Source organism: Grammomys surdaster, unplaced genomic scaffold, assembly GCF_004785775.1.
Source record: "Grammomys surdaster isolate TR1022 unplaced genomic scaffold, NIH_TR_1.0 224, whole genome shotgun sequence".
Taxonomy (NCBI): domain Eukaryota; kingdom Metazoa; phylum Chordata; class Mammalia; order Rodentia; family Muridae; genus Grammomys; species Grammomys surdaster.
In genome coordinates, this window is record NW_021604669.1 from 3,319,683 (window position 1) to 3,336,470 (window position 16,788).

The window sequence follows — 16,788 nt, forward strand, 5'->3', positions numbered from 1 at the left end:
CTGGTTTCCTTCATGTTTTATTGTTTATGAAGTGTTCCCAGCCTCTGTTCTCTTGCCAAAGCCTGATGGTTAGAGGCCATTAGGTTAGCACTGATCGATCATAAACAGTCTATAATCAGGACTCACAAGATACTCTTTATTATTCATGCTTGCTGAAGACTGATTAGTGTTGACTACAGCTTAGCGCAGAGAGGTGAGGATAAGGGCGGCAGCAGTGATTCCAGGAAAAAAAGTGGAGTGGTTGCCAGGAGCAGAGCACAAAAAGAATAACTGTAGCAGAGCAGAGGCAGACATAGACGACAGAGGGGTAATTACAGTATAAGGGAAAAAAGCTGCAGTGGAGGAGATGTAAAACTTTTCTATAGTACATGTAGTATCCACAGCACTTGCCTGCCACACACATATACACACAGAGAGTTCTCACAGGTCACAAGGCTTAGATCATGAGCTAACTTCTTACTGAGGGAGTTTGATGTAGCAAGATTGATTTACTTTGATGTGCGAATGGCTTAAACTATTCCTTTTGAATTATGTTGACTTACTTCTTTAATCTCTGTCTCTCTGTCTTTGTCTCTGTTTCTGTCTCTGTTTCTGTGTGTGTGTGTGTGTGTGTGTGTGCGTGTGGGTGTATATATATATATATATATATATATATATATATACACACAATAGTGTTTGTGTGCATAGAGATTTTTTTAGATACATCCAGAATTTACTTATTATTTAAAATTGTTTCATTTATTTAGATTCTTTTTTTTGGTCCACCCTCGAAGAGTCACCCCACCCCCCTTCCCCTCTGCCTCTCAGAGGGTGCTCCCTCACCCACCTATCCCACTCACTTATTCACCCACCTAAATGTAAAATAATCTCTTCCTGTGGCTTGTCAGCCATTGTTAGTGTTCTTTCATCCCGCTCCCTCTGGATGGTCCTCCCTCCTAGCTCCCCATTAAAGCACACCTTCCCCATTATTTTGGTAGAGTGGCACCGGTGCCCTACTCCCTCATTCTCTGATGCTGCTCCTCACCTCCCACGGTCCCTTTTTACTTTCTTGGTATGTACGGTTACTCCAGCTTGTATATTCCCGTCTAAAAGTCTAGCATCCATAAATATGAGAGAACATGTGACATTTAATTTCTGGGTCATAGTTCCCTCACACAATATGATTCTTTTAAATTTCATCAATTACCTACAAATTTTATTTTTCTTTGCAGGTTAATAGTGTTAGGTTGTGTATAGGTACAACTTTGCATTATCTATTTAACAGCTGAGGGAAGTCTAGGTTATTTCCCCCATTTCCTATCCATTGGGAATAAAGCATCAATGAATATGCCTGAGTTAAATAACTTTAGAATAGGATGTTGAGTCCATTGGGCACATGCCAAGCAGGGGTATACTGTTAGATATACTTTTAACTTTTTAAAATTGGTTTTAATTGAAGTCTTAGTTAGGGTTTTGCTCTGTGAATAAATACTATGACCAAGACAAAGTCCTATAAAGGACATTTAATTGGGACAGGCTTACAGGTTCAGAGGTTCAGTTCATTATCATCAAGGTGGGAGCATGGCAGCATCTAGTCAGGCATGATGAGACAGAGCTGAGAGTTCTCCATCTTCATCTGAAGGCTGCTCGCTGACTCCCAGGCATCTAGGAGTAGGGTCTTAAAGCCCACACCCACAGTGACACAAGACTCCAACAGGCCACACCTCTTAATAGTGCCACTCTCTGGGCCAAGCATATCCAAACCATCACAATTGATATAGAATTACAACTCATTTCACTCCACTTTCCACCCTCCAGACCCTTAGGTACCCTTCCTCCATTCCCGCCACAACACACTCTCTTAAGTTTTTTTTTCTTAAGCCCTTTTTTTCTTTGATGATGATGATGATGATGACAATTTGTGCACAAATATGTAAATACAACCCAATGAGTCTGTTTTATCATCTGTATGGATGTGGTTTCAGGGCTGACCATTCTGTACTGGACAACCCATATGGGGGCTCATTCCTAAGAGAAGCTAATTTTTCTTCTCCCAGGAGCCATTAGTTGCCTGTAGTTCTCTGTCTAAATGTGAAACCCTGGGGAAAAACTTCCTCTTTCACATTAGCACATCTATTGACCTTGACATTGTTCCAGTCTTGTTTATGCAGGCATTTCTAGAATGACTGTTCCACATCTGATTTCTTGGTGTTATGATTCTTACAAGCTCCCCACTCCCTCTTCTGCAATGTTTCCTGAGATAGATACAGGAGCTGTGGATGTCGGAGTATCCACTGAGGCTTGGCTACCCCGTAATATGTTTTCTCTGAATTGTGTTCAACTGTCTCCTGTGACGGTTTCCATTTGCTTTGAAGCATGATTCTTTGATGATGGGTGGTAGTACACTTGTGGGTATAATGATATGATTTAGTTTGTACTAATGAATTGTAAATATAAGCTGGCTGATAATGTTCCTCACAAGAAGCAAAGACAAAATCAAAACAAAACAAAAATCCAGTACCAGGCATCAGAAACCTTCTTTTCAATGACTTATCAGGATAGCCCAAATGACTCCTCAAGGAATAAATATTCCTGATGCAGCCTTTGGGTGACTCTTGAGGGTGGGGCCTTGATGCTCATGACAACACACCCTTACATTATGTGACCGGGATGACTATAGCTGGCTCTGACACAAAAGCCTCTTTCCTGTCATCTAGGTTCCATGATTCCAGAAAATCCTGTGTAAGCTGCTAGGGGAGGGAAGCAATTAAAGTCTTAACCAGCTGCAACACCTATCAATCATGACAATGATCTGCATGAAATAAATACATAAAATTGAAAGAAGTGGTACTCAGGTTTGTGCGACCAACAAGTCCTACTTGGACTTAAAGTCCACTCATCAGGAGGGAGATCACTCCTCATACTAGAAATATTACCAGCATCTCAGAGACAGTGAGGTAGTATAACTTAGAAAAGAATCTCACATTGCCACTTCACTTTCAGCCTCTTGAAGATTTCCAGACACTGATTTCCAGACTGGATGCACCCCTGACTGGGTGATGATCCCACCAATAGTGATGAGGGTCCCCCTTTCCTTCACATCCTTCCCAGCATTTGTTGTTAGTTTTCTTGATCTCTTGTTTTAAACTGCATGTCCTTGGTATGTTTGCAGTCTGATCCCAGCACTTTCAGTTTACCATATTTACAATATTTATAGCTTGTACTGAGTGATGGCTGAGTTTATAAGGGTTCTGGCCACTGATACCAATTGAACTTGGGTACAATGTTTGAGGTCAGGACGTAAATTCCACGATGAAAGCTGTGAGGGTCCAGTTCCTAGCTGAACAATTCTAGCAGAACTAGAATTATGATATACAGTCTCCAAGCGTCAGTTATCCCCCTCACCAATGTCCCCCTTTTTTCCTCTGAAAAATCAGCAGGGCCAAAAAAACATTGAAGACCTATGCTTTCTGTCTCCATTATTATGAATAATTGACTATATTTGATAGTTTCTCTCACTTTGAAGAATCCCCTTTCAAAGATTGAAATAATAAAAGATCCATCTAGGAACAGGGTTAGGATATTACCTTCTGTTTCTATGGAGACCAAATTGCTAGAGTTCTCTCTGTGATTTTATTGGCAGTTGCTGAGTCCACATGTGCTGGGTTAGCCTGGTCAGTAAGTACAAGATATTTATCATTGCCTGTAAATGTATGGAAATCATCTCAACTTACATTTACTCTTGGAGTTTTAGAAGTGGCCTTTCTCCCATAATTTGTTTCAACTTAACTTTCTTAAAGGGTGTACTGCCCATGCTAGATAAGTTTTTTAAGCTGAGTTGCCTGGCCGGGTATAATGTGTATGTGTGTGTGTGTGTGTGTGTGTGTGTGTGTGTGCATGTATGTGTACATTTGTAGGAAAGCACAGCATTGAACCAGGTCTCTATGGGGTACCCACCCATCTTACAAGTCAAGAAACTCAATGTCAAGGAAAAATAAAGGATTATTTTTAGAAAGGATATTTATTAATCAAGCATTATGGCTTGCTCAGGTTTTGCAAATAGTATCTCTTCTGTTTTGTTTTGTTTTTTGATTGTTTGTTTGGGATGTTTTTATTTATTTTTATGCTGTGTAGGGAAGAGATAGGCTAGGTTTTTCATTACAGTACAAACTGGCTTTGAAGTCACAGCAATCACCTTTCCTAAACCTCCTGAGTGCTGGCATTATGAGTACATGGCATCAAGCTTGGCTCTCCTTGTTGTAATTATTTAAAATCGGCCTCTGGTCAAGCCGAGTATCTAAGCTGCAGCAGCCCAGCCTAGCCTAGCCACTAGGCCGGAGGCCATATGGGCGCTGCAGCTAGAACCAGCCTGCCAGAAACACCAGCCCTGCCACCCATGAGACGCCAGCGTGGGAGATGACTCTGCCAATCTTCTACTCTGTCTCAGCAAGGCTGGGCATTTCCCAGAGCATTCCACCTTCCACATGGGCCCAGTAAGAGAATGAGACTCTAATTCTTATAGATTAATCAAAGGCTTTATATGTTTGATAATGATTAATAACAAGATGCCCATACAAAGAGAGTTGTTTCCCAATTAGCTAACCTAAATAAAAGTAGTTACCCTCACTGCTCTCCATACCTGCATGGCTTTCCATCTTCCTACATCTCTCCTCTCTCCAGCTCTTCCTCTTCCTTTTCCTCTTCCTCTCCTAACTCCTCCCACCTTTGCTCCTCCTACATCCCCTAGATCTTGTAACTTCTATGAATGTCTGTCTATACATGAGAAAACTAAGGCTCTGAGAAATGAGTGCCTTTTTATCTAAGGATCATGACTTGAGCTCAGATGCTTACCAACCTCCACAAAACTCAAATGTTTGCCCCTTGTGTATATGTACACAAGTGATCTGTGAGAGTGAAGGGACACATTGCCAGATGTGAGATTTTCATGATTGTCCTCATAGTTAATGCAGTCATGGTGACTGATACAGTAAATATTACAGAAATCACAGCTCCTTTCTCCTGCTTCTCCTTCTGCTGTTTTAAATTTTCTTATTAATTTTAGTTAGCTATAATTAGAAGTGCTAGAAATAAAAAGGTACTACTAATTTTGTCATGTGCACAGATGATATTAACTCAAGAACTCCACTTACATGGATTCAGTTTTATTTTCCCCCAAAGTCTTTTTTTTCTCATGTATTTGGAAGTAATTAAGTTATTATATCACCATGGACACTAAATATTTCTCTATTACAACATGATTATGCTTAATATGGAGGTTAGATTTGCTTTCATTACCAGTCTCACAATTTGAAATGGAACAGTACTATTCGGTATAGGATTTCAATTACTTACACTTAATAGGCTACCACCAGGGAACTACCAAGCACTGTGAGTTTCTCTCATGGGTGAGCAGCATCCATCTTCTTGTCTCTCATTATATCTCCCTTGTTTTCATGCTTTATGAAGGGACTGTGGATTTTTCAGAATAGTTAAAACTTTGTGGTTGCAATTATGTTCTAGCCTCACAGATATCAGAAAACTGCATTTGTAGATACCACACCTGAAGAGCCTGAGCACGCTACTAAGTTATGTGGCATGTGCCTCAGCTTCACCCTTGATGATGTCATTAGGACTGTATCTCTCTTCTGAAAGGATAGTTTCTGTGATTCAAATATTCTGTTGTGAAGACCACCATGTCTAAGTCCCAGTGGAAGAATCAGAATTTGGGAGGCTGATTCTCACTTCTGAACATCCACACCATCACCTGCTCTTGATATTATCCCAGAAAAAGCCATGCTCCCTGTTGCCATGAGCTCAACATGAGTGTTAGCAGTCTCTGTGTTTGCTTTGTAACCCATGAGATAATTCCTTCTTCTCACTATTTCTTCTTTTCCCTGGTGAGACTCTGGAATTCAAGATAAGTCCTATTTGTCTATGGAGGCATTATCTGCATCTATTTCCTTTCCACCTAGTGTAGAGATCATCTACCTGAAAAAGTTGTTTATTTCAATGCAAACTAAAGGCCTCTCTCACTATATTCATTATTGTCTACTTGAACATGTATTTTTCATTCAATAAATACCATGTATTCAAATGACCCTGGTTCTCTGAACATTCCTAGCCCTAAATTCATGAGATATATCAACTCTTACTTAAATTTCTCCTGTCCTCCAATGACCATAAATCTTGTTACCCATAACTTTATATAAAGATTTTGGTTGTAACCATATTTCATTTATCCTGTGGAAAGATTGTTTTTATTGGTGGATGCTACTTATATAGAAATATATATTATGACATTTTCATATATTTATATAGAGTACATATATTGTATTCACATAACTTTGTGTTTTCCCCTGTAGACAGTCCCCTACTTCCCAGGAGATTTTGTTTCTAGTTATTTTTAATTAACCTGAATTTTAAATTTTATTTTTATGATTAATTTTTAGTGTCATAGTCACTCATCTATTACTGTAAAGAGTCACCATGACCAAGGCAAATCCTATAAAAGAAAATATTTAATTGTGTGCTAGTTTACTGTTTCAGAGGGCTAGTTAATTATCTTCATTGCAGTGAGCATGACCTCAAGCATGGTGATGGAATGGTAGCAAGTTATATCCTGGTCTGCAAACAGAAAGGGAGAAAGAAACTGGGCCTACAACGGGCTTTTGAAAAAAAAAATCAAAGCTAACCCCTAGTAACACACTTCTTCCAACAAGACCAAACCTACTCCAACAAGGCCACACTTTCTGATCCTTCTCAAATAATACCACTCCGTGATCACTAGGCATTCAAAAGTATAAGAGTATATGTGGGCCATTCTTATTCAAATCACCATAATTAGCATACAAAATAATATTTCACTATGATATTTGAGCTCATAAATGACCCCTCTGAGTCACCTAGTTTAATTTACACCAAGTACCTCATGATCATTTTCCACTCAAGACCTATTTCTAGAATAGGCATGAAGTATGACCCTCTTGGACCTATGCATTTAGGTCATTCCCCATGCAGACACTGGAGTATGTCAACTGTACCATTCATTTTCACAGTCTTCCCCAGCATTTAGCACTATAGATTGCATTACTCTCTGGTAAGAATTAACCCTGCCTCTTTGAATTGCCTATCAGGGTAGGTCAGAGAATCATGTTCCATACTGAGCTCATTTTCATTCCCAAGAGAACTTTCACACAAATCAATGTTTTCTCCAGGCTCTGAAAAGTATTTTGGGGCTCTGGGGAATTACTTTAGACTTCTCTCAGCATGGCTTTTATTTAGTACCTGAGTCATTCTTAGAAATGAGAGTAGATGAGAAAGTGGGGAGTCCAGGTAGCTTACCAAAGAGCATCAGTTGAACTTTCTGCAAATTAACTTTGATGCTTCCAGTAAGGATGACATGTGACTTGGGTTCTGCAGTGTGCTTTTGGTCCCAAAACAAAGCACCCTCTTGCTTTATTTAACTGCTGTAGCCCTCCTTTCACATTGAGAGGCTGAAAACATACCACTTGGAAAAGTTGCTGAGGACTGTCCTTTGTACTAAGGATAGGATTATGGCTAAAGCATAGTACTGAATCTTAACTGTCTTTCGGCCTCTGCCATGTTAAGCATATTTATACATATTCTGATTTATCTTGCTCTAGCACTCTGCCAGGAAGCTATTAATACTGTCTTATATTTTACAGATAGTAAAAAATGTCATGGAGTAAGACCTCTTATATGTGGATTTTGATGAGGGCTGCTAGACTAGAGATCTGTGTAGCTGGGGAACTCTTGGGTCCTGAATTTTTCCCTAGGTGGTTTATTAACTGTTTCACCAGAAATCGCAGAACCATCTCTAATCCATTTTCTCTCACCTCTGATGGGATTGATTCCTACTAACATATATATTTGTTTTCCCATCTCATCCTTTCCCTCCCCTACTGCCTGAGTGCCATACTGATTGCTACTTATTGGCTAACTCAGCAGTCTCTCAGCTTACTTCTTTGCTTCTGCCTCTGTACTTGCATTCGACTTCATTCCCACTATGGCTAACTTGAGATGAAAACTCTTGTATTTTTCATCTGACCAAACAATGGAGACCTTGATACTGTTTTATACCTCTAAAGCTAACCTCAATTCCTCTTCAGTGTATCCAAGACACGCTTCATTCTAACCCAAACACTTGTGTGGTTTTTTTACTCCCATAGAGGCTTCCATCTCTATCATAAGTAATCGTACTTGCCCATGTGATTACAATTTTCCTCGTCTTGTCAGTACAGACCCATTTCTTCTAAACTGTTCCTAGCACGTTTTTTTGCCATCCCCAGCCTGGCGTGAGTGTGTCTATTTGAGCTACAGTAGACTTTGTAAGTCACATCATTCCAGTTTTTACCAAACTGTGCTGTAATTTATGTGCTGCCTTGAAAACTAGGTAGACTAAGTGGGCTGGAAGGCAGAAATCATGGAAAAATAATTTTTCTGTTTCTTTTTCCCCTTAGTACCTTAACAGAAATGATATTGGATAAATTATTCTTGCACAGATACAGATGAGACATATATTTTCTTCTTAATTCTGAAATATTACTGCTTTAGCTAGAATAACTCATGCCCTAAAAGAAGCTATTAGTGAGTGCAGCCATTGAATGAAGGGAAGCAGCAGAGCCATTTGGGATGAGATAAACTCACATGTTCTGGGGTCTGTTTCTATGGGGAAGCACTGTGGGGCTGACGTCTAGCCACCTGAAATCTGATGAGGTGAGGCAAAAGTTCAGTGTTTTAGTGCCCAGTAAGGGAAAGACAACTGATTCCAGAAAAGAACATTGTTATTTGGGGGAAAGTAAGGTCATAGCAAGGAAGAAAAAACAGGAAAGATGTCCAAATTTAGATTTTCATTCTGTGGTAGAAAGACCTCTAAACAAAGCCACTGTAGTGTACAGGAAAGTCACTTTAAGGCAGGATGAGACCAGACTGAAATTTCTGATTTCCAGGGCTGCAGAAGGTACAGAGGATCTATCACTCTCTCCCATACATAGTGAGTTTCAGCCCCCTCAAGGTTGCTGCTTCTTCCCTGTTACTAAGATAGCTAGTTATTTGGACTTCTATGATTTCTAGTCTTCCATTGTATTTATATATTATTATCTTCTCTGTCTTAAGCTGATCTTTCTTTGACTTAAATACATAAATGGAAATTTATAATGGAGATGAAATTCCTCCACTTCTGATGATCAGTAAGCTAAAATCCAATTCTCAGCTTTTTCTGTTGGATGTGAGAGCTAATGCATAAGCAATGAAAGACATCAAATAAGGTTGATGCTGCAAGTCATTGTTAATAATGAGATGCAGCAGAAAGAAGAAGAGAAAGATGAGAAGGGGAGGAGAGAAAAAGGAGAAACAGGGAAAAAGATGAGGGATAAAAGTAACAGGAAAAAGGATGGAGAGAGAAGGAGGATTATCATGGCAGGAGAACAGGAAGGGTTAGAAGGTGGAGGAGAAGAGGAATCAGACAAATTGAAAATGACAGATATAGCCGGGCAGTGGTGGCGCACGCCTTTAATCCCAGCACTTGGGAGGCAGAGGCAGGCGGATTTCTGAGTTCGAGGCCAGCCTGGTCTACAGAGTGAGCTCCAGGACAGCCAGGGCTATACAGAGAAACCCTGTCTCGAAAAACCAAAAAAAAAAAAAAAAAAAAAAGAAAATGACAGATATGACAAGTGTCATCCTCTTCTGTTCCACCTTGTGCCTGCCTCCTCTAACTTATAAGTATAATCTTAGTGTGAGGGAATATGAGACTGTGTACTAGATTATTATAAAGTTCTTATTAAAAGAATACAATGGATTATGATGGTCATTATTATTGTTACTCAATTCATTTTGGTTATATTAATGTTAGATTTAATATGCACATATGAAGCATCTGACATTGTGTAAAGTTTCAGTGGTCTTACATATAGATGGCATGTGAATTCATAGAATCATTATTTCCACACAAATAATTTGTCTTGGAAGAATCAATTCTCTTGCCCTTGATCTCAGTCTTATAAATTTCCAAAATGTTCATGTTAATCTAGGTGAAAACCTAGGTGTTCACATTGCAGTAAACACTCAGTTCTTGGATCTCTTACACATCCTTTGTGGTGAATGTTTGATTATGTATATTTCATATTTAATCAGTGTGTTATAAAATTTTCCCTTAAAATCAGAACCTTCCTTCAAGCAATAGTGTAAATAAAAAGACATTCATCAAAATGATGTTTGTGGTCTTAGGATGATCTGACAACTAAATTACTTGTTTGAGTTGTAGTCGTTCTCACTTAGATGGAATATTAAGAATTCCATTTTCAACAGTTAATAAAAAGCTGAGTGGTGTGCAGAATTGCTTCTAATGAAGAAATGAAAAAAATACGAGAGATTCAAAGTGGGGAAGCTGTAAATGTTTTGATAGGTAGATTCAGTTTGTTCACTGGTAGACTGTTAATTATTTTCTACGGTTCAATATTGTAATGCCATTGGTCTCCTTAATGAAGACATTTACTGTCCTTAGGGTTGCTATTGAAAGTTCTGTTTGTAAAATGGTCTATACATATCATTTGCAGTTCTTTGTATTAGAGTCTGTTGGATGAGGGATCTGTCTTCAATAATGAAGATAACTAGGTAGAAGGCAGAAATAGTTACCAGACTATGGAAACTTGGTTCCAATTCCTCCTTACTTTGTTCTCTTGTGTCTCAGTCCACACCAGAAAAAAAGGAGAATCTGGTCTCTATTACTAGCACATGACCTTCACATAAGGGCTGCATCCATACTGGGAACCAGTTTGAAGATATACAGTTCCCTTCTCCTTCCCTGTCTCGCAGTTAGATAAACTCTCCATATTCTATGTGTCTCAAGTCAGGACATAAGAATTCACCTGAGTGTGTGTTTGTGGGATATCAGAACATGTATTATGTATTATGTTTCGCATGTTGGTCATCTCTGATCAGTTTTTCAGATTCTTTGCAGAATGGGTCACAAATCCATCAAGGGCATCAAGGAAAGAGATTCATACACTAGGCCACAGAGTTCATCATTAGACAGCAATTGTGAATGATAATTGTTTCCTTGTATAGGGCATATAAAATAAGAAAAGTTCACAATGTTGACTCATTAAGTCACTAGACTGACCCTTTGCAATTTTCCAATATGAAGACACACAATGGCCACAGTATCTTTAGGGATGGGCCCTCTGTTCTGTACAGATATCTGGGATTATGATATTGGCAAAAGCCCCTGGGGCTTGAAGTGGCCTTTGTGGGGCCTTTCATATGATGCAAAACTAATCCTACTGATCCGGTAGCTATTTCTTCTTGCTGCTGCTATTCTCATTATCTCTGGTCACACTGTCTTGCTTCTCAATTCAGAAGCTACCAGTCAACTTCAGAACTGTGATTTCTGCTGAACAAAGAATATTACCTTGTGGGAAATCTTTTGGCTTTAAGTTAGGCTATGGTTTTTGCAAGTCCAGATGTGTCTCTTAGTAATTATGAAACTGGAGGCTTTTCACTCAATGTCTCTAGACCTATTATACCTCTGTAAATATACTGCATAATTACACCTGCCTTTAGCATTGAAAAGAGAGACAGAAGTTCTGGTGGAAAATAAGAATCACAGAAGAGAAAACTGGAGATTTTTAGCTAACATCCTTGGTTAAGGGAACATGTGGATATTAAACCCTATATCTTACTACGGAGATGCTTTGGTAGTGGCCACTATGGTTTCCATTGAAGAATGCTTTCACCTGCAGGATAGGCCATTAACTAGCGTCTTTTTAGAGGCTCATTTGTTTAATAAATAGAAGAAAAAGGCTAGATTATTATGTAGATTTATTACCATTTCCTTGTTGGAAACTTATTAAGAATGGTGAACGAGTGTTCCCACCCACATGGTGTTTCTTCTTCTAGCTTCTTCTCCTGATGGTAACTCCACACAGGGCTACAGGCCATAAGTACACCAGATCCACATAAGTACATAGAAAGCTGAAGATGTCACTCATAGTCCACTGAGAACTCATTTTTTTTTAAAAGTCTGCTCCAATCAACCACACATAATCACAGGGTATAACAAATGTATAATCCGTATATAGAAGAAGACAGACACAGAACCAGTTTTCCTACTGCTTTGGCCAGAGCCAACTATATGGTTTCTTAGTAGTCATTTATGTGATGATTCATGAAAGGAATGATCTGAACATAAGTAGAAAGACAGCAGGGGTATATTTTAATTTGGGGTTAATAAGTAGAGAGATTTTTAAGTCATGGATAGTCAAACATGCCTAGTGATGATAATCAGTCATAGGACGGAGGAAGTGCTAAATGAGTTGTCTTAATTTTTTTCTGTTTCTGATTTAAAAAAAACAACTTGAATGAAATGGTGTATTTTAACTCATAATTCAAGGCACAGTCTATCATGCAAGGTGGGGGGAAGTCATGGCAACAAGAGCTTGAAACACCTGGCATCTAGTCAATATGCAGATAGCAATGAATGAACTCTAATATACAGCTCACTTTCTTCATTTTGTACAATCCAGAATCCCATAAGGCATAGTTATGGCCTTGCTCATATTTGAGATGGATGTTCTCCATCTGCTAATGTGATCAATGCCCACACAGTCATGCCCAGAGGCCCTTCTCCCAGGTGATTCTGGGAGAATCAATTAGCAGTAATAATTAGAGAGACCTCAGCCATGTGTGACAGGCAGAGAGGGTATTGGAAACTTGAAGGGGCAAGTACTTTTCCCAAAATACAGCTGGTTTGTAACAAAGACCAAGGTAGCAAGAGGAAGCTTTATTCTTTTTGCCACTGATGGAACAGGTTTTCTCTTTAAACCAGAGCCCTGACCTGGTAAGAAAGGCAATTGAACTCTTTCTTGTGCCTGTGTGAACACAGGTGACTGTTCAAACTGCAATAGACAGTTCACAGTCAAAACTCAAAGCTTTCAGAGGTGGCTCAGTCTTTATCTGCCACATGCCTGGCCTGAGAGCTGCAAGAGTTACTTCTAAGTTACTCTCCACCTTACAAATGGGGTGTAAATAACCAGACTTATTTTATTGCATTATTAAGTGTTAGGTCCAAGCTCTAGTCCTGAACAAAGAGGAAGGCCAAGAGATAGGATCCACTTTATTCACTCCAGGCAAAGGCCATGACATAAACCCCAAGTCAGGCAGCCATGTGTAGGCACAGGCTGGTGCATAGACTGAATAAAGTTGAGGCACATGCAGACCAGCAATCAGCCTCATGGAGATAGACGCATGGAGGTACACACACACACACACACACACACACACACACACACACACATACACACACACACACACACACGAGTGGCTGGTAAAAGCAAAAACACTCAACTTTAAATTCAAAGCCATATTTATGCAAAAGTCACACAAATGTGGAATTACTCCAAAAATAATTACACAACAGATAACATCACTGTTTAATTTGGAGTTTCTCAGACATTCAGTGTTGGCCTTTTAATGCTGACTTACAACCCCACAATGTTCAGAATTAGCCCTATTGGCCCATGCTGGATATCCATATCAGCACCATGTTTTCCAGTATAACCCTCTGTTCCCATTACCATGAGAACTGAAACTCTCACTTTGGATAAAGCTATTAAATAATACAGGACATTTGATAAAGGTCCAACAAGAAATAACTATTTAGGAATGTTTTATACACCTTTAATGGTGTTTTTATCAGTCCAGGTGGAATAACAATATAATAGTCACTGAATTACCAAAAAGGGTGCATGGGTCTTAAGAGTCTTACCATCCACACTGCAGTTGGGTGAGGAATGGTCATAAAACAACTATTCAAAGCTTCTGTGCTAACCAAACTCAATTTTCGATGACAAAACTCAAGATTAAGGACATGATAAAGGACTTATGTTAGTTCATGGTTTCAGAGCTGTCTGTTGTCATCTGAGTCCTTTTCTATCCTGGTATATATGAGACAGAACTTCAGAGTGGAAGAGCATGGGAGATCACAGTTGCTCAGTTCACAGCAGCAGGAAACAGAGAGTTAGAAAAGGCAAGAGTAGGATGCAGCCCTCACCACATGGCTCCAGGACTACTGCCTCCATCCAGGCCACAGCTATACCTCTTCTCAATTGTCCATCAATTTTTGAATCCATCAATGAGTGCACTCCTGATTGAGACACCTTGGGACAGCCTTACTGAACACTCAGAAGCATGTTCTCTTAATCTTTTAGGTGTTTTCAATCCTGTCAATTTGACAATCAAGGTCAACTATCAGAGCATTCTAGACTGAAATCTGATTGAACACACATATATGTTTTAAATAAATACCTAGAACATTAATACCATTCCATATATCTGTTTTCACATTAATTGTAGCAGAAAATTTGTTGATATATCTTGACAGAAGACCTTACTTTTGTGGAAATGCTTATTTCAAAAATTACTAATATTTAATATAAGCTAGTCAAATTTAAAAAAGAAAATAATAATGATACACAAAAACACTACAAAAGGGCAACTTATCAAAGTATACATGTAATTCATATTAAGCCTGGGCAAGCAAACATATTTTCTTTGCAGTGGGAAATTCTAGTTCAGATCTATGAATTCATAAAATTCCACAATTCTGAAGAAGGGCATGGTTAGGGCAAGTTGGAATTTAAGCCATAGCTGTGTGCTAACCAGTCCACGGTGTCTTGAACTGCAGTGCCCCATAGAGGTTGCTGTGATCTCTCTTTCATTTGGCATTTCTATGTATTCAGTGGCTACCACTGGGTTGGATGATTCTGGTTCAGAGACAACTAACACAGCATTTTTGCCATAGAGGTGTCTAGGTTATGTAGAGAGAGGTCAAGGTGGTTTAGTCAACCAAGGTATACATGAGGGACTACAGAAGGCTTGCAATGCAGGTGACCTTGAATGCCACACCAGAGAATTTGTAGTTTGACTTGTAAATGAGTGATGAAGGAAACTAATGTATAGTCTATGGCTGCAAACAATGGGGAGCACAGAACAATGAGCCCTTCTATGATAGCTTCTTTCAATTTGGTTGGGACAACTGAAACTAGAGCAGAGAGCCAGGAATGCCCGATGTAAAGTCCCAGAGTATCAGATTCTTCAAGACATAAAGACACTTACATCCTAGAACTTCCTGGCTTCCCTGAGTGTTAGGCAAATGGGATCCAGTAGCAAAGGCTAGAAGGAAAGAAGCAATGATTACATAAGGAAGACAAAATCATGTGGTTTGGGATGTCTCTGTGAACCTGGTAAGATGCCCAATCATAAGTATGCAATTCAAAGATCTGGAGCCCAGCCCTATACTTACATGGAGCAGGATGTATTTGAGAAGTATGTATACAAATAGAGGTGGGATCTAGGGCACACAAAAATTGTTTAACTTTTGTGTATTCTGGTAAGTAATAAATGTCATACAAAGTAAAACTTAACTAATATCAGATCAGTTTACTCTATACAACACCCTGTTGCAATCCCCACTTCCTACATCAGGAAATTGCCTCTCTGACACTAATGGGAAAACTCTACTACGTGGTTAATGAGGGGCTAATTCAGGAGGAGAGGCCTATTTGCATCCAGAATCTGTGTTTAAACTATAGCACATGGCTGCAAATTACCAACAGATACATGTTAAATAAGCCACAGTTATTCAATTTTTTTAGCTGGTTGATTGTTAGGCTTCACTATTGGCAGGCATGTTCATGAATCTATCAGGGTCTGTGGCCATGAGTGTGTGCAACTACCCTTTCAACAGGCACCACTTCAACATGCTACCTGAATAGCCTCCCTTGCTCTCTAATAGCAGTCCTGTGGTGCCTGTTTTGTGAGTGACCTCTCCTTGTAGATGAAGCACCTGCACTACTGAGATTAAAAGATCTCTGTCCAATGTGACAGTGGCACTGAATGGAAATGGAAACTCGGACAACAAAATTGTCTTCTTCAATGCCTTGACCAAGAACTCCATTTCACTTCTATCCACCTGTATGAATATTTCTTACTCACACAGGATTAAGTTCATCCACAATAAGGAAGTGACAGGTGTCTTTTGTTGTGTATCTACTTGTAGACTGAGTCTAGTCCAAAGGATATTGGCATTTATGAGTTCATGTGTTTATTGGCCATGCCCCTGTCCTATTTGATTCCTCTTTCACTATTAAAGATTTCATCCTAGACTTTGAAAAGTTGGCTAAGTGCTTTTTCCTTATACTTCTCAGTACTTAATGCAGCTCAGATGCATAAGTATTGGCTTTTGGACATACACATGGGCTCTGTGGGCATGCAGTGTTAGCTAATATGATTTTCTACACCATATTGACCAATTTCAAAAAGTTACACCTTTGTGTAAGTTAGGGACAGTGGGATTTATTTTTAAATAATGTTCTTTAGTCACTTTTAAGGATCGCAGCTTAGGCAGCATTTAATCTCTTTATATCCACCTCTGTAATGATAATGAGTCAGCCTTATAAAGATTCACCAAAAAAAGTTTGTCTTTCTTAAAGCATCTATATGACATCAGGTCCTATTTTTAAGATTGAAATTTCATTACAGTTGACATGGTATATCTAGAAAACAGCAATTTCTGCATTCTTCCCCATCCTTCAGCTCCCAACGTCCCTTCCACTCCCTCTTCTGAAATGGCATGCAACACAGATATGCAACACAGATGACATATTTGTGGTCATGACGTCTGCTCAGTAGTTCTGACTACCTTTGTGGGATTTGCAATAACAAAGTAAACCAAACCAAAACCACTGAGAGAGAGAGAGAGAGAGAGAGAGAGAGAGAGAGAGAGAGAGAGAG

At 39.2% G+C, this 16,788-nt stretch overlaps 1 protein-coding gene across 1 annotated transcript in view; it reads left to right on the forward strand.

Annotated features, from left to right (window-relative positions):
- Nucleotides 1-16,788, forward strand: part of Fam135b (family with sequence similarity 135 member B) — a 256,188-nt gene that overhangs the window by 188,103 nt on the left and 51,297 nt on the right. The gene's annotated exons all lie outside the window — the stretch shown is intronic.